Source organism: Carettochelys insculpta, chromosome 1, assembly GCF_033958435.1.
Source record: "Carettochelys insculpta isolate YL-2023 chromosome 1, ASM3395843v1, whole genome shotgun sequence".
In the NCBI taxonomy this organism is placed as follows: Eukaryota; Metazoa; Chordata; order Testudines; family Carettochelyidae; genus Carettochelys; species Carettochelys insculpta.
The window spans coordinates 57875687-57890413 of record NC_134137.1 but is presented as its reverse complement, the minus strand read 5'-3'; the positions used below and the strand labels follow the sequence as shown (position 1 = coordinate 57890413).

The window sequence follows — 14727 nt, the reverse complement described above, 5'->3', positions numbered from 1 at the left end:
GGTTAGCTCCCCTCCAGGCTGCTCAGCGAGAAGGAGCCCATGCAATGACCCCGGAGGGCTCTTGGAGGGTGTGAACCCGCTGCCCCCCCGGCTGTTTCCCGGGGGAGAGAATCACTCGATTATTTGCTGCGCGTCTCGGGCCGTGACATAGGGGCCCCCCGGGGGTCGCTCACAGCTCTGCCCTTCGGGTTTTTAAGCGGGCTCTCGCTGGCGCCCGGTGAGAGCTGGGGGTCCGCTGCTCGCGGGCGGCGCGCGCCTGCCTCCCCCGCGGGGCTCCCCTGCCGGGGGGCGTGTGGAGGGAGACACGTGAGGCAGGCGCAAGCCTTGCCAAAGGAGAGGGGCAGGCCCACCTGACGCTCCCTAGTGGGAGGCTGGCTCAGGCCACAAGCAGCCGGGCTCCGCGCGCCGCGCTGGAGAGCAGCCTGCCCAGAGCTGGGCTTCCCTCCGGCTGGAGGGGGCGGTGTTTCTCCGCACTAACCTGCAGGCGGCGCCTTTGGGTATTTACCGGGCGCCCTCGCCACGCACCAGCCAACCCCAAAGTCCCTGGGAGAAGCCGCCCGGGCGCGCAGAAAGGAAGCAGCGCGCGGAGAAGCGGAGCGAGCCCAGCGCGCGCGGGAATCCCAGGCGGCTCCCCTGGCAGAGGCGGCCAGGACCCGGGCGCGGATCCCGTGGGCAGGACTGCACCCCGCGAGGCTGCTTGGGGCTCGGTCCCTCCGGCGTTCATGTCTCGCCGCGTCTCTCCCTTCCTGGGAAGGGACTGTGGCTTGGGGCAGCCGGCATGGGCTTCCCAGCACGAGTAAGGAGACGCCCCAGTCCGCGGGGAGGCGGGAGTTGCCACTCAGCTGTTGCGCTCCGGCGAGGCTGCAGGCGCTGCCTCCTTGGGTGGGAGTCCTGAAGAGCCCCTGAACTGCGGGAGAGCGGCCGAAGGATGAAAAGACTAAAATAGAAATGGGGGAAAGGGCGTGAGCTGGGCGATCGCAAAGCAGCCCGCAACCCGCAATGGATTTAACTTCTCCGTGGGACTGACAGGTGTCCTGGCAGCCGCTGAAGTCAAACCGCTGGCGGGCAACGCGTGCATCTAAACCAAGTAAGTTCTCACCCCTCCGGCTGGGCTGTCGTCTGCAACCTGCGCTTTCATGGCTGCGCCTTCAGAGCCGCCGCCAGTTGCTGGAATGAGCTAACTTTTGCCCAAAGAAAAGCAGAGCGTTTTAGTCCCGTCCCCTCCCCCCCGACCCCCCAGCATAAGCGTGGATTTTTATGGTAGTTTAAGTGTGGGCATTAAAGGAAGTGTCATCCTTTGTGTTCCCGCAGGTGAAGTCTGACACCTGCAGGACAACGGAGCGCATGAACTGGAGCTGACGGGAAATAGTAACAGAGAGGTAGCCGGGTTAGTCTGTGCTCCAGCAGAACAAAGCGGCAGAAATGTAGCACTTTAAAGACAAACACGATGATTTATTCGGTGATGAGCTTTCGTGGGACAGACCCGCTTCTTGAGATCTGAATAATCACCGAATAAATCATCGTGTTAGTCTTTAGAGTGCTACATTTCTGCTGCTTTGTTTTGACGGGAAATAGTTTTGTAAGGACGACTAGGTGGCTCAGGAGTGGACAATAGAGGCTAGTAGATGCGATATTCCTACCGAATGGACTGTGCTGAAGGCTAATTCTTTGAGACAGAGCTTTCATGAAGGGCAGTGAAGCTGTTTAACTGGGCAGAACACTCCTAAGGGTTAGGATGCATGTCATTAATATACCGCGGAGAGCAGCTAAGTGACAGTGTCTGTCAGTTATTCAGGCGAGGGCTTGTCTGTATCAGGAAACACCTTTTTTCTCATTTTAGATTTTGAACCTTGCACACCTATATTATAATTTGCCTTCAGGAGTCCATAAAACTCCACTTCCAGAAAAAAGATACCCCACCCCCACCCACAGTGTTTGATTCTGACAACTGTTCTGCTCTAGCAAAATATTTTTATAGATTACCATTATACTTTGTAAATGATAACAATAAAGCTCTTTGAAGGCAGCTGTATAACCATTGATAGGACATTTTTTTTTCTTTTAAAGGAATGCTGAGCTTTCTGAAGCTACTAAGTAATAAAAGTACTGCACTTGAGTAACAGGACATTCTCATGGAGTAAAGGAGGTGTGATTAGTGTGTTAATAATAATTTATCAGCTAAGAGAATGGGGGTATAACAATGTTTTTTGTAACATAATTTCCCCCACAGTTGCAACTCTTCAGGCTGTTTCTTTATCCTGCTTTCAACTTATCAGTAAGAGTGTCTTATTTAAATCAGTAGGTCTTTCCCCAATTTCTTTTTGAAGTTTTCCCACACCAGTTATCTTTTGTGGGCTGTCGCTAAGAAATTAAATGGTGTTTCAGTTCTGAAAATCATAGTTGATGGGGAACAGGTAATAATAATGCTATACACCCAGTAAAGCAAATTCAGGTACATCTTATACTTTTTCAGCCCTAAAATATGTGAGGCTCTTAGTTGAAATTCTTCCTACTAACCATTACTATAACAAAATCCTGCAAAACATAAGGAGAACCCCTGGGGTAAGGGATTCTGAGGTTGATGGCAAATGAACATGATAAAAATGAGCCTGAGAACGACTTACATGGTAAACAAGTTCATGAATATTTTGGCTATTTTACAGTAGTCATAGTCCTGTTGAAAAGAAGCAGTTGACATTCTGGAACCTTAAACAAATACTGACAGAAAATATATACGAAGTAGGGGTTGAATTGTAAAATCCACTGCAGTTGGCAAGACCTGCAGCTTTGTTGTTTTATGAATATATCTTACAAGGCAGCATCTCTAAAATTCTTTGGTTTACTGGAATCAGTTGAGTGAGTCCTTGTTAGTGTCGTAACAGAAATTTTACATGTATCCAGAGGTGCCTCATTAAAGTAGTACCAGTTCTCCCTGAACTAAAATATCTTGTAGCTAGAAGTAAATAGAAACATTACTCCAAGAAAAAAGACCATAAAACAGAGATCAGACAATATTATCAGAGAAGAATGAAAGTAACATCTGGTTGCACTATGATAAATGCATCCACTGAAACTCTATATAATATAGCATGCACACAATTAAATAGTAATAAATGTCTAGGACTAGATGGTATTCACCCACCAGTTCTGAAGAAACTCAGTTGTGTAATTGTAGAACTGTGGTATGTAACCTATCATTTAAATCAGCTTCTCTACCAGATGAAAATACTCAAGAAAGATGGATAACTCTTTAGATCAGATACTGTAGAACTCACTGAGGCAAAAGGAAGGATTAGATCCTAGTGTTTCATGACCAGAATAATGTAATGGGCACTCTTCCCCATTCATCATGGAAGATACTGGGAAAATGTCTTATGGTTGTAGGGTGGGGCCCAAAGACAGAATCATTGTTCTTTCCCCTTATCTTTCCCTTCTGCTCAGGCTGCCAAGCACAGAGATTGTCAAAGACAATCAAAACACACAGATGGATGTCTCTTCAGTTCAGCCCTACTCTCTCCTTTTGTTGATGAAGACATTTTTGTTTTGTTTTGTTGTAGTAGCTTTGTTTAGTTTTAGTAGTTTTGTTTTGTCTTTAAGAAGACAGTTCATGAAGAAATCATGGATTCCTCAGTACCTTTTCCTACTTAGGGTTCAACACTGACAGGGCCACGTCTCACCAGGCTGGACTGTGACCATCAAGTTCAGTATGTCAAGCCCAGAGTATAATTGTTGTCTGTTAACACACATGATAAATGAGTAACCAGAAGAGTGAATTTGTGATAGGCCACCAAGGCCAAACCATCAAGTTCTTCTTTAAGGTAACTTGTAGAAGAAGCTATGTGGCACACAAAACTAAAGTCCTAGCTTCTCTATTCCAGAGATTTGTTTACTTGTCACCTAAATTAGGATTAAATTAAAAAGTGAGTTTGTCTTGTGTGACGTCTGGGGAGTTCTGTCTCTCCCCCTAAAACACTATATGTTTTGGCAGCCTCTTCAGGAGATGCAGAGGACTGATGGAGCTGAAGTGCTGCAGGCCAGGATTAGAGTGTACTGACAAAACAGCAGGGAAAGTCTTACACAACATCAGCTGCTGCCATGCCTGACAAGATAGGCTGTGTTATTATCTCCCCACTTCTCCCTTCAAATGTTAATTAAAAAAAAACTGATTTACACTCAATCTGAAAAGACAACATGGAAGCAGCTAGAAAAAGCTTAATTATAGCATATTTTGAGACACAGTAAACAAGAAGGGGGGGAGGCATTCACAGCAGTTCTTCTACTCATACTAGAGCACACAATGGCATTATTTATTGTCACACATGCTATCATTTCTGCCTTCTGTAAGACTTTAATACCAAGCAATGCTGGCTTAGCGTATGGCTTGTGAAATAGCTAGAAGTTTTGAAATTAATAAAAGCCTGGCAATTTAGAGGTCAGATGAAAATGTGCTTTTAATTCTTGTAGCCACATTTTGCATCAGCCTGTGGTATTAAAATGTACCTGTTGTTTTAAAAAACTCTAGGCTTGTAAAGGCTGAAGGAAGACATAATTCTCTGCTTAGCAAAGATGTAAGTGATTTAAAATAGATTTTTAAAAACATAAAAATCTATATGCATGGATCCAACTGCTTATTGAGATATGATATTGGTAAACAACTGTTTGTGTTTTAACATATTGTACACAACAGAACTCTAAAAAAGTGACCACACACAAAGGGCTAATAAAGTAGAGCTAGTTTTTCATACCAAAGAAATGGAGAGCAAGGCAGAAATCTTCTAGGTACCTTAGAGGTTTAACTAATGCTGTTTGAAAATGGCAAGGTAAGAATGCATGAAAATAGCAATTAAGTGCTCTGCACAGGCAGGTTTACAAGGTAATGAAAGATTGACAGTATGTTGCATAGAAAACTAGTAACTAGTAACTAGTGTATAGCTCACTTTCATCCTTGCACATCTGGGCCATTTTACAGCTTAAAATTCCCATACTGCTGCTTCTGTTTTTAACAGTGCAAGAAACTTGCCAGAAATCAGAGAATAAGTGTGTATAAAATTGAATTTGTCTCTTTCCAAATTATTTTGAATATGGACTTTAGAAAAAGAGCTCCTTGAGATTTACTGGGTTTAATTTTTCTTAGATCAAATCACCAAATGTTTGAGAGCCTGAATCATCCAAAGTTCACCTCTACGTGCATCGGACCCACAAGCTTTGGATTGGTACAGTCCAAGGCCAGAAGGGACCATTGTGATCATCTAGTCTGTATGACCTTCTGTATAACACAGACCCGAGAACTTCCCCAAAATAATTCATAGAGCGAGCCAGGCTACACTTATTTGAAAATATCTCCTTGTGTTTGATGTATATGCAGGATTATGGGCTCAAACACTATGGTAATGAATGGGAAACTTATAGGTGTTTTAATTAGGGGATAGAGTCTGAGGCCTCACAACTCCATTTTCTTGGGCTGGTCTGACCCTTATGTTGATCTTCCCATTATGGTTCAGCTGCTAATGATCTATCTGTTTTAGTGTCTAGTGGTGGTAGGCCTGCTGACAGGGGGGTCTAAGAAGGCAGTTGACCCAGAGCTCCTGGTCCTTGTGAAGTGCCATTATTCTATATGGATCTGAGGCGGAAGAGGGGCAGCACCATGGTCTGAGTGGCATGAAAAGCTGACTGCCCTAAGCCCCACCCCTTCTGGGGGCGTAGAGCCAGGTCCCCCTCCCACCTTGTCCTGCGATGCCTGTCAGCTCTGCTGGGTGGTAGCCTCTTCTCCATCCTAAGATATCACCTCTATGGCGCCACAGAAAGTCAAGCTTCTTTGGCCTCTGCTCTTTCTTTTTCACCCTTTCCCTTTCTGCTGTTTTCTATTTGCCTTTACGCTCATGTTTATCCAGCTGGAGTTATTCCTGGATGCTTGTTTCCTCCTTCTCAACCCTTATTTTGGTCAAGTAAGTTTCAACGGTAAACCATGTGTGAGGTAACAGGGCAGTTTTTGAGTGGGAGCCAGTGCTAGGGAACAGGGAGCTGAACTTTGTTATTGGGGGGACCACTGAACCCTGTCTGTGTCTCCCTCAGCTGCTCTGTATTAACTGGCATGTTTGAACATCTGGCAACCTCCAAGTCCTGGGGCTGCAGGATATGAAAGAGTTTACTAAACTTGGGTTCTGTTAGACCAAGGAACCAGTGATGAATTCAACACTTAGAGGCCCATCACTGTAACCCACCACTGCCACCTGTTAAATATTAAAGTCTGGAGATTGTGAACTCACAGACATTGAACATCTCTATTTTTGTGGCAGTGCATGTGGCCAGAGACACGGGGGAGGTATTTCCCTTATTATGAATCCAAGAGACAGGGTTTTCAAGAACAAGGCCAACAATTTGAATTGCAACCAGTCTTGAAGTGAAGAAACAGCCAACACATAGTCTGGAGATGTGATGCAATCTTTTTCTTATATGGTCAATACAGTTAAGCAGATAAACTCTCACATTCTGCATTTGGTGTAGATTCCAAGTGATCTTCAATTATCCCTCTTCATACAGAAGGCTGTAGCAATCCAGTGTGAAAGAAAACATGGGCATCAATAGTGAATATTTATTTTTAATGTAAATCTTGCTATGTAATGAATTGCAGATTTACAAAAAAGACACTCCCATTGACTTTGTCAGATGGGAAGGAATACAAGAATCACATAAACATAGTTTCCTGTTTGATACCCACAGTTGGCAAGTTAGCAGCTACCACCTATGCAATCGTTTCCTTGAGGTCTTTGAAGCGGACAGCTTTGTACAGAATTGCACAGAAAAGTTCACAACACCATCTGTGTGAAATGTGGATGACATTAGAGGGTTATTTGCCCAGTTTGGTGCACATGTTATTCAAACAGGTAGAAGTTGTGGATAGTAGACCTATAAAGTCTATCATCTGCATGTTGCAGACCCTACTGGTATGTTGACCAATCTAGTTCACACTGCATGACAGTGGGACAATGCCTCCATCTGCTGTGAAATGTAGGGGTTTGACCATGACACCTGAGCATCACTTCCACTACATGTCTTACGGGTAAGGCATCCTACTGATAAGGATATAGGACATTGCTAAAACTAGAATCTGCACGTGATGGGCTGGGAACTCTGTCTCTATTTAGTCAAGCTATCAGGTATCATTGGACGATGTGTGGATAATATACACAATCATTTGTTTTTTGTGGAATGATTAAGGGAAGGACTTTTGCCTTATCTCCCTGCTATGTTGCATCCATTTCTCCAGGTTAAGACAAGAACTAGAATGTCAATCCTCCTACTTTGAAGAGAAAAATGCAAAGGCAGTCCATTACTCAGCATGCATTTTATCTCTAATGGACTAGAAAACTGGTGCCATATCTAAGGAGTATGCTGGACCACACAGAGAGAATGAGCATGGTCCTAGAACAATTTTATCGTCCTCCAAATTGCTATAGACTTCTGTAAACTTGTTCTGAAAACAGAAATGAGGTAAATACAGCTGCTGTTTGTTAATAGTAAATGTTTGAAGAAGAAAAACATTTGCTAGCATTTCCTTTTTAAGAAAGGTGAAAGTCCCACTTACATTTTCCATAGAGGAATTGAATTAATAGTAATAGTAGCATGTACATTGTGGAGCATATTGTCTGACTCCAAACTTACATAAGGTAAATATTTGTACAGAGATTTTCACCAATGAGTGTTTGTGCTGACAATTCCACAAGCTGTGGGGAGGGATCTCCAATCCAACTGCTTTGTAGGCAAACAAAGTCAGTGAGAGAGTCCTGTCCTGTTCTGCACGACAGGCTTCATCTTCTCCCTCTGGTGTTGAAACTCCCATTGACCTCAAACGTGAGGTCAGGGTCTGGCCTTCCACCCCCTGCCATTGTGAGTACACAATACTAAATAAGGTCAAACACCTATGCTCTCAGTTAAATTCATGAGGACAGGTTGGTTAGACAAAAATGTGGTGGCCTGTGTGTATGTGTGAAATTCATCCTTCTGCAAAGTGCCAACCTAAAGACTATGCACCAGTCTAAGACAATTTCACTTTTGCTTCATGAAACCCTCCAGCATACCAAACTGAAACATTTTCAGATGAAATTGGACTCCCTCAAATGTCTGCATTTTCCATAGCCCTGCCCTTCCGTCTTTATCCAATCAGATCTAGCATGAACCCCTCACTGGCTTCCCCAATGCCACCTGTTGGCAAGGGTTGTTGCACCACCTACATTGCATTCAGTCGGCTTCTCTGGGGGGAAGGGCGGCATCCAGTCCTTGCAGGCACCCTCAAGAGTGGGTTTGTCCCTTACAACCTACCTTAGACATGGAATACTTGGTTACAGGTAAAAGTATTGTTTTGGGGTTCTCAGGTAGTGATACCTTGCTTTAATTTCTAGCCATCTGGAGATGCTTGTACTTCGTAGATCATTTCCAGGTAATTCCTCTTCTTAAGCTTGAATGCCTAACTGCTACAACATCCTTTGTTGGAGAGGAATTAAAATACCCCATTTGCATTTTGTTTAGACACAATTCTATTTAAATTAAGAGAAAGAATGTTAGCTTTTCATTTGGGATAATAATCCTTTAAGACAAGCAGTGCTGCAGTCAGTGAACAATACTAGATTTTAAATATTGTTTATACTGATATAATCAGCTTTGTTTTTAAATTTCCCATGTTTGTATAGAGTCCTTGAACCTGTAAAGTATACTCCTGTGTAATGTTGAAACTAAAAAATTCTGCGTGGAGGCCTCAAATACCAGCTAGGTCCCAGACAACCAGATAAGAGGATGATCTGACTTCGTGTAAAATCACATCCTAGCTTTAGGAAAAAGGTGCTAACTTTCCCACCATTCTAGCAAAAGGATGCCTGTAAGAAAGACCAAACTAATGCCAAGCTTTTATACTTTTTAATTTTAAATCAATTTTTAGTAATTGGACCCTACAGCACTATACAAAAATTAATGTTTATGACACTGATGTAAAGCATGTGTTATATCCATATTTAACTGATGAAGAGGGGGCTTGTGCCTCAGTTTCCCTAAAGTTTCTTAATCCAAATCAGTGGAAGAAAAAGGAATAAAATCCATGATTTCGTATTCTAATTTCCATGCTCTAAGTACTAGTCTTATTTTCTTTGTAGGGGAAATGAAGTCCTGCACAGCTTAATTGGAATGCCATATTTTTCTGTCTCCACTTACATAGAAATATTTTCATTCATAGTTGTTTAACTTAATGGTCTTAAATTGGAACATATTTGTTTATGTATTGTAGAGTTATACCAAATACTTACGGCTTGAAGATTATGCCGTATGTTTATTCCTGCAATATCTTTATGTGTAACTAAATGTCTAATGTGCAATTCTTCTCTAAATTCTCCTGAAGGTCTCTCTTGTTCCCCCTTATAAGACTGGCAACAAGCTTCCTAAGTAAGGAATCAAATCTCTTCTGTATCTGAGTTCCATTCAATACAGAAGAGAGCTGCAGGTGGGGGCGGAGGCAGGAGGGGGCGCTATCCAAAGCTGGTTATGTCAGTGTAAGGAAGAACAACCGAGGGACTGCTATAACAAGCCCCTGAAGGATGGTCTAAAGGGCTGGTGTAGGCAGTGGAGTACTACCACAGCCTTCGTATGGCACCCTCTCCTTTCTCTTTGTGTGTGTGTGTGTGTGTGTGTGCTGGGGGTGGGGTGATGGCTGATGCATGCAGGAGCTGGCTCTGCTGTTTTTTTGTAGGCTCTAACTAGTTATATACCCAGAATCCAGCCCTTTTACTATTAGTGGTGGAAACAGGACAGACCATATAGAATCTGGATGGAACTGTGCTACTCATTCATCCAATTCAAACCATAACACACACTCAGGCTGTGTCTACACAATGAAATAAATCTGAATTTAAGGCAGTTAGCTCGATATTACCAGGTGACTGTCTTCACTGTAAAGACCATTAGCTTGATTTAGGGAACTCTAATCTTGAGATTACAAAATTACAGTTACCTGACAGGTATGCCGTCAAGCTTGAATTCAGAAGTTTGATTAAAGGCCAGTGTGGAAGCGCCATGCCCTAAAATTGAATTTATTAGCTTCCCGAAGTGTCCCCTATCTGTCCCACAAAGCTATGTGTGCTGCACCTGGCTCCCAGCTCCCCGCTTCTAGAGGGAGCTGAGAAACTGACCAGGCTGCTGCACTCTTGTGGTGGGGACCAGACACCCCATGGCTGGGTGGCTTGAGCCACACACGGGGCCAGATGTCCACGGGCAGGCACCCACCCTGCAGGTGCCCTTGGCCACCTGTGACCAGGAGTCCCCAGCCAGCGGGCTCCAGCGGCTCTTCCACTGGAGCCGGTGAGTGGTAGGGGTGCAGTTTTTTAAAGGTTTATTTGGAGGGGTGGGTGGTTTGGGGTGTTTTGGGAAGGTTGCTCTTTGGGGGAAAGTTGGGGTGGGACTGGGGCTGGGCAAGCCTGTGGGGAGAGGGAGTAAACCTTTGCATTTAAGGGACTATGGGGAAGAATGTGCAGTCCTAACAGTTCAGTAAATGGAGGGTTTACTGTCCTAGTGGGAGCCAGGAAATTAACCAGGGCTGTTGCACTGTCAGTTTCCTGGGTCTCCCAAGCTGCTGGACTGGGGAAACTGACAGCACTGCTGCACCTGGCTCGTGGCGCAGAATGCAGGGCTTAGAGGACTGTGGGATAGAGTCCCACAATGCACTACTACAACAGTTGATATTGGTGATTTCAGTGTGGAAGTGGTATGTTGAATTTGTTGGGAGCCCTGTGGGAAGTGAGGATACTCAAAATCAAATTGAGAAAAAACAGCATTATAAAATAAATTTTAATAAATTTGAATTTCTCTCGTAGCGTAGGCATAGCATCCTTATGAGCAACAGAGAGGTAGCTGTGCTGGTCTGTATTCTAACAAAACAAACCAACAGTCATGTAGACTTTGAAGAGTAACAAAATAATTTATTAGGTGATGAACTTTTGCGGGGCAGTTCTTCAGATCTGGAGACAACATTTCCAGAACAGAGTTGTTGGTTTTATACTGGAAATGTTATATCTCTGAACTGGAAATGTTTTATCTCCAGATTGGAGGAAGTGGTTCTGCCCCACAAATGCTCATCACCTAAAAAATTATATTGTTAGTCTCCAAAGTGCTACATGACTGATGGTTTGTTTTGTTAAAATACAGACCAGCATGGCTACCTCTCTGTTGCTTATAATAAGTGTGTGTTATGGTTTGAACTGGATGAATGAATAGAAGACTTCTGTCCAGATTCTTTATGATCTGGACTGTTTCTACCACTAATAGTAAAGTGGCTGGATTCTGGGTATACAACTAGTCAGACCTTGTATAAATAGAATATAAATAGAATATAATATAAAACCATTAGTTCTGTACTGGAAATGTTATATCTCCAGATCTGAGGAAATGGGTCTGCCCTACGAAAGTCCATAACCTAGTAAATTATTTTATTAGTCTTTAAAGTGCTACATGACTGCTGGTTTGTTTCATTATAAGCAGGCACTTTTTCTTCCATCACATTATGTATTGACCACATTGAATAAGTGTGTATTCTTATTGATATTATAGAATAAGACTGGAATAGACCTCAAGAGGCAATGTAGTCTAGCCTTCTGCACTCACAGAAGGACCAACCACCAGCTAGACCATCCGTTACAGGTGTTTGTCTAACCTGTTCTTAAAAATCTCAAATGATGAAGACTGCAAAACCTTCCTAGGCAATTATTCCAGTGCTTAATCACCTTGTCACTTAGGAAATGTTTCCTTATGTCCAACATAACCCTCCCATGCTGCAATTTCAGACCATTTTTTATTGTCCTATCATCAGAGGTTAAGGAGAATAATTTTTCTTCCTTCTCCTTGTGACAACTTTTCATATAGTTGAAAACCATTGGCGGGTCCACTCTGTCTTCTCTAAACTAAACAAATGCATTTGTTTTCAATTTTACCAAACTGGTCATGTTTTATCTAGCCCTTTAATTATTTTTGTTCCCTTAATCTTCCTCCCTTACTCTTGTCACCTGCCACTTTATCATTTTGTCAAGTCTAAAAATACTTCATAAGCTTCAAGGAGCAGTGATGTCGTCTATTCTGTAATATGACAAAACTCAGAAAGGTAGCAACTCACTGCACCTCTAAACGTGATTTGTCTGAGAAACCCATGATATGGTGTATCTGCAAAGCAGCTGTCATGTTCTGGAATACAGTAAGGTCTCAGAGTACGCGACCCCGCTTGTACATGGCTGACCCCCAATTCCTACAGTAATACAGAAATATGCGATTTCCAGTTGCGCTTCATTCGCTCCCCACAGGCCCTGGCTCAGCCCCTCCCCCTGGCTCTGCATGGCCACGGCTCAGGCCCCCACCAGCTCCACTCACCACCCACGCGTAGCTCCTGCTTACCCCCCACCGCTACCTCTGGCTCTAGCTCACCACCCTTCAAGCGCAACTCCAGCTCAACCTCCCTGGCCTTGGTTCAACCCCCTTGCTGGCTCACCACCCACTCATGGCTCTGGCTCACCCCCCAGCCCCATGCCTGGCTCTGGCCTTGGCTCTGGCTCACCAACCCTCACATGTGGCTCCAGTTCAATCCTCCCCATCCTGGCTTAAACCCCCCACGCACAGCCCCAGTTCCATGCCACCCCAGTTCAAGCCCTCCCCGTGCGCAGCTCCAGTTCAAACTCCCTGCAGCCTGGCTCACCACCTGAGTAAGGCTGTGGCTCACCACCCCCTGTGCTCAGCTCTGGCTCAACTCCACCCCTTGGCCCCCTGCAGCCCGAACCCACCCCAGGCTTAGCGCCCCGCCCCCTGCCTGCCTTCCAGGGCCCCAACCCACTACCAGGCTTAACCCTCCCGAACTGCACCCCCTGCTGCGACCCCAGGACTTATCTTTCTGCTGCTTTCCTGGCTGCAGAACATGTGTTCCACCATGGAAAAAGCCAGACCCCAACTTACATGAAATTCAGGCTACACGAGGGTGTGTGGAATGGAACCCTCGTATAACTTGGGGGTCTACTGTATTCCAAAACAGATGATTAATTTGTCACTGCATTCAGCTGGACCTATCAGAAAATCTTAAGTATCTAGAAGCATTGCTGTGGAGGCCTGCTTTTACCCAGCATTTTATTACCTTGCTTCCATGCTTTTCCTGTTACACAGGCCCTACTGGCTAATGATAATGTGGATTGGGGCTGAATGAAATATCAGGCCTAAAAATCAAAATGCAATACCTAACATGGCCAAAAAAGAATTTTTTTTTAAAAGACAAATCAGCAGGCCCCTTTACGTTAAACCAGCCGCATACATGATTTGTGAAAAAGTCCCCAGACAACAGTGCTTTATATCACCAAATTAGTATAAGGCTGCTGTGTATTTATCACAGATAATTCTTACTGACAGCTACAAAATAGACACACTTATATGGCTTGTTTTGGTTTTATTAACATAGCAGTTTGGTGCACATTATTCAAGGAACACTAAACATGGTCAGGCTCATAGTTATCTTATTTCCTTAGTATTTTGTTTCTCATTGACTCAGAACAAATGTGATGTGTTTGCCTTAAATAAATCCTTTGCTACTAAAGAAGGGGTAAAATTAAATACTTCATTAATCAATAAAGATTCCTTACAATGAAGTGTTTATGAGCAACATGGAAAACACTTGCAGTGTTTTATAATAAAAGCTTAACTCATGAAAGCGTTTGTGGTGTATGTCTAACTTTAAGCATTTGTAGAAGTCTCCTTGAAGCCAATGGGATTTCAGAACATGGTTGAAGTTAAGTGCTTTACTGAGAAAGAAAGCTTTCCTGAATAGGACCTAATAATTGTGATTTGAGTCATCAGCTGAATTAGTAATTATGATAGAGAAAAATAGCAGAATGGCACAACATTATTATTGATTTTTTATTTTTTAGTAGTCTAAATATTTTTTGTGTTCTTCCCAGCATCAGAATCTGTTCATACAGACATAGCTCAGTGTTTCTTCTTTCTTTTTTCCTTCAGTGTCCATAAGAATCATCCCCTCTTTTGAAGTCTCTCAGTAGTGCTTTCTACTGTCTAAAAGAAACACCGTATTTCACTGTTTTAGGTGCCATATTCAAAATTCATTCCTTTGCTCCTGAATATCAAAAATCTTCTCAAAATCCCAAAAGAGCAAAGCATTTATTTTCCATTTGCATCTGTCACTATTCTCTAATCACACTACAAATAGTAAAATCATAGTGTGGGTCAAAATACATATACAAATAGTAAAATCACTCAACATTTTGGAGCATGGATATGAAATCACACAACAGTTCTGTTGTTCTAGGTCAGTCAGACTCAAATTTGCTCAGCTGGTTGCTGGTCCTTTGAAAACTTGATCCACTGGAAATAAGAGAAGAATAATGTGCTATCCATTTCCTGTCTCAGTTCAACTATTCAACAGGTTATTACAAATATGTATACTTTCATTGTCTATAACAGTAAGCCAAAATACCTTTATAGCTGTACAGTTTTAGTGTAGTGGAGTGCAGAATCTGGTCCAAAATCTTGTTGATAGTTTAAAAATGTACTTAGTTTAAAACAAGATTATATTTTCCATCGTTGTTGTTATTCATTACAATCTATTCATTATGAAAAATTCCACTTGGACTTGCCCTGCAAAATTTTTGGCAGATCTCCATAAATATTACTTTTGGTTCCAATGCACAAACTGCTATTTTTAAAAAA

The 14727-nt window shown here is 43.1% G+C and overlaps 1 protein-coding gene across 1 annotated transcript in view; it reads left to right on the top strand.

The window, feature by feature from the left end:
- Window positions 1–884: 884 nt before the first annotated feature.
- TRPC4 (transient receptor potential cation channel subfamily C member 4) overlaps window positions 885–14727 on the top strand; it is a 252005-nt gene continuing 238162 nt past the window's right edge. The window contains exon 1 of the mRNA XM_074982502.1: window positions 885–1087. The gene's annotated coding sequence lies outside the window, so the exon portion shown is untranslated. The remainder of the gene's footprint in view (window positions 1088–14727) is intronic.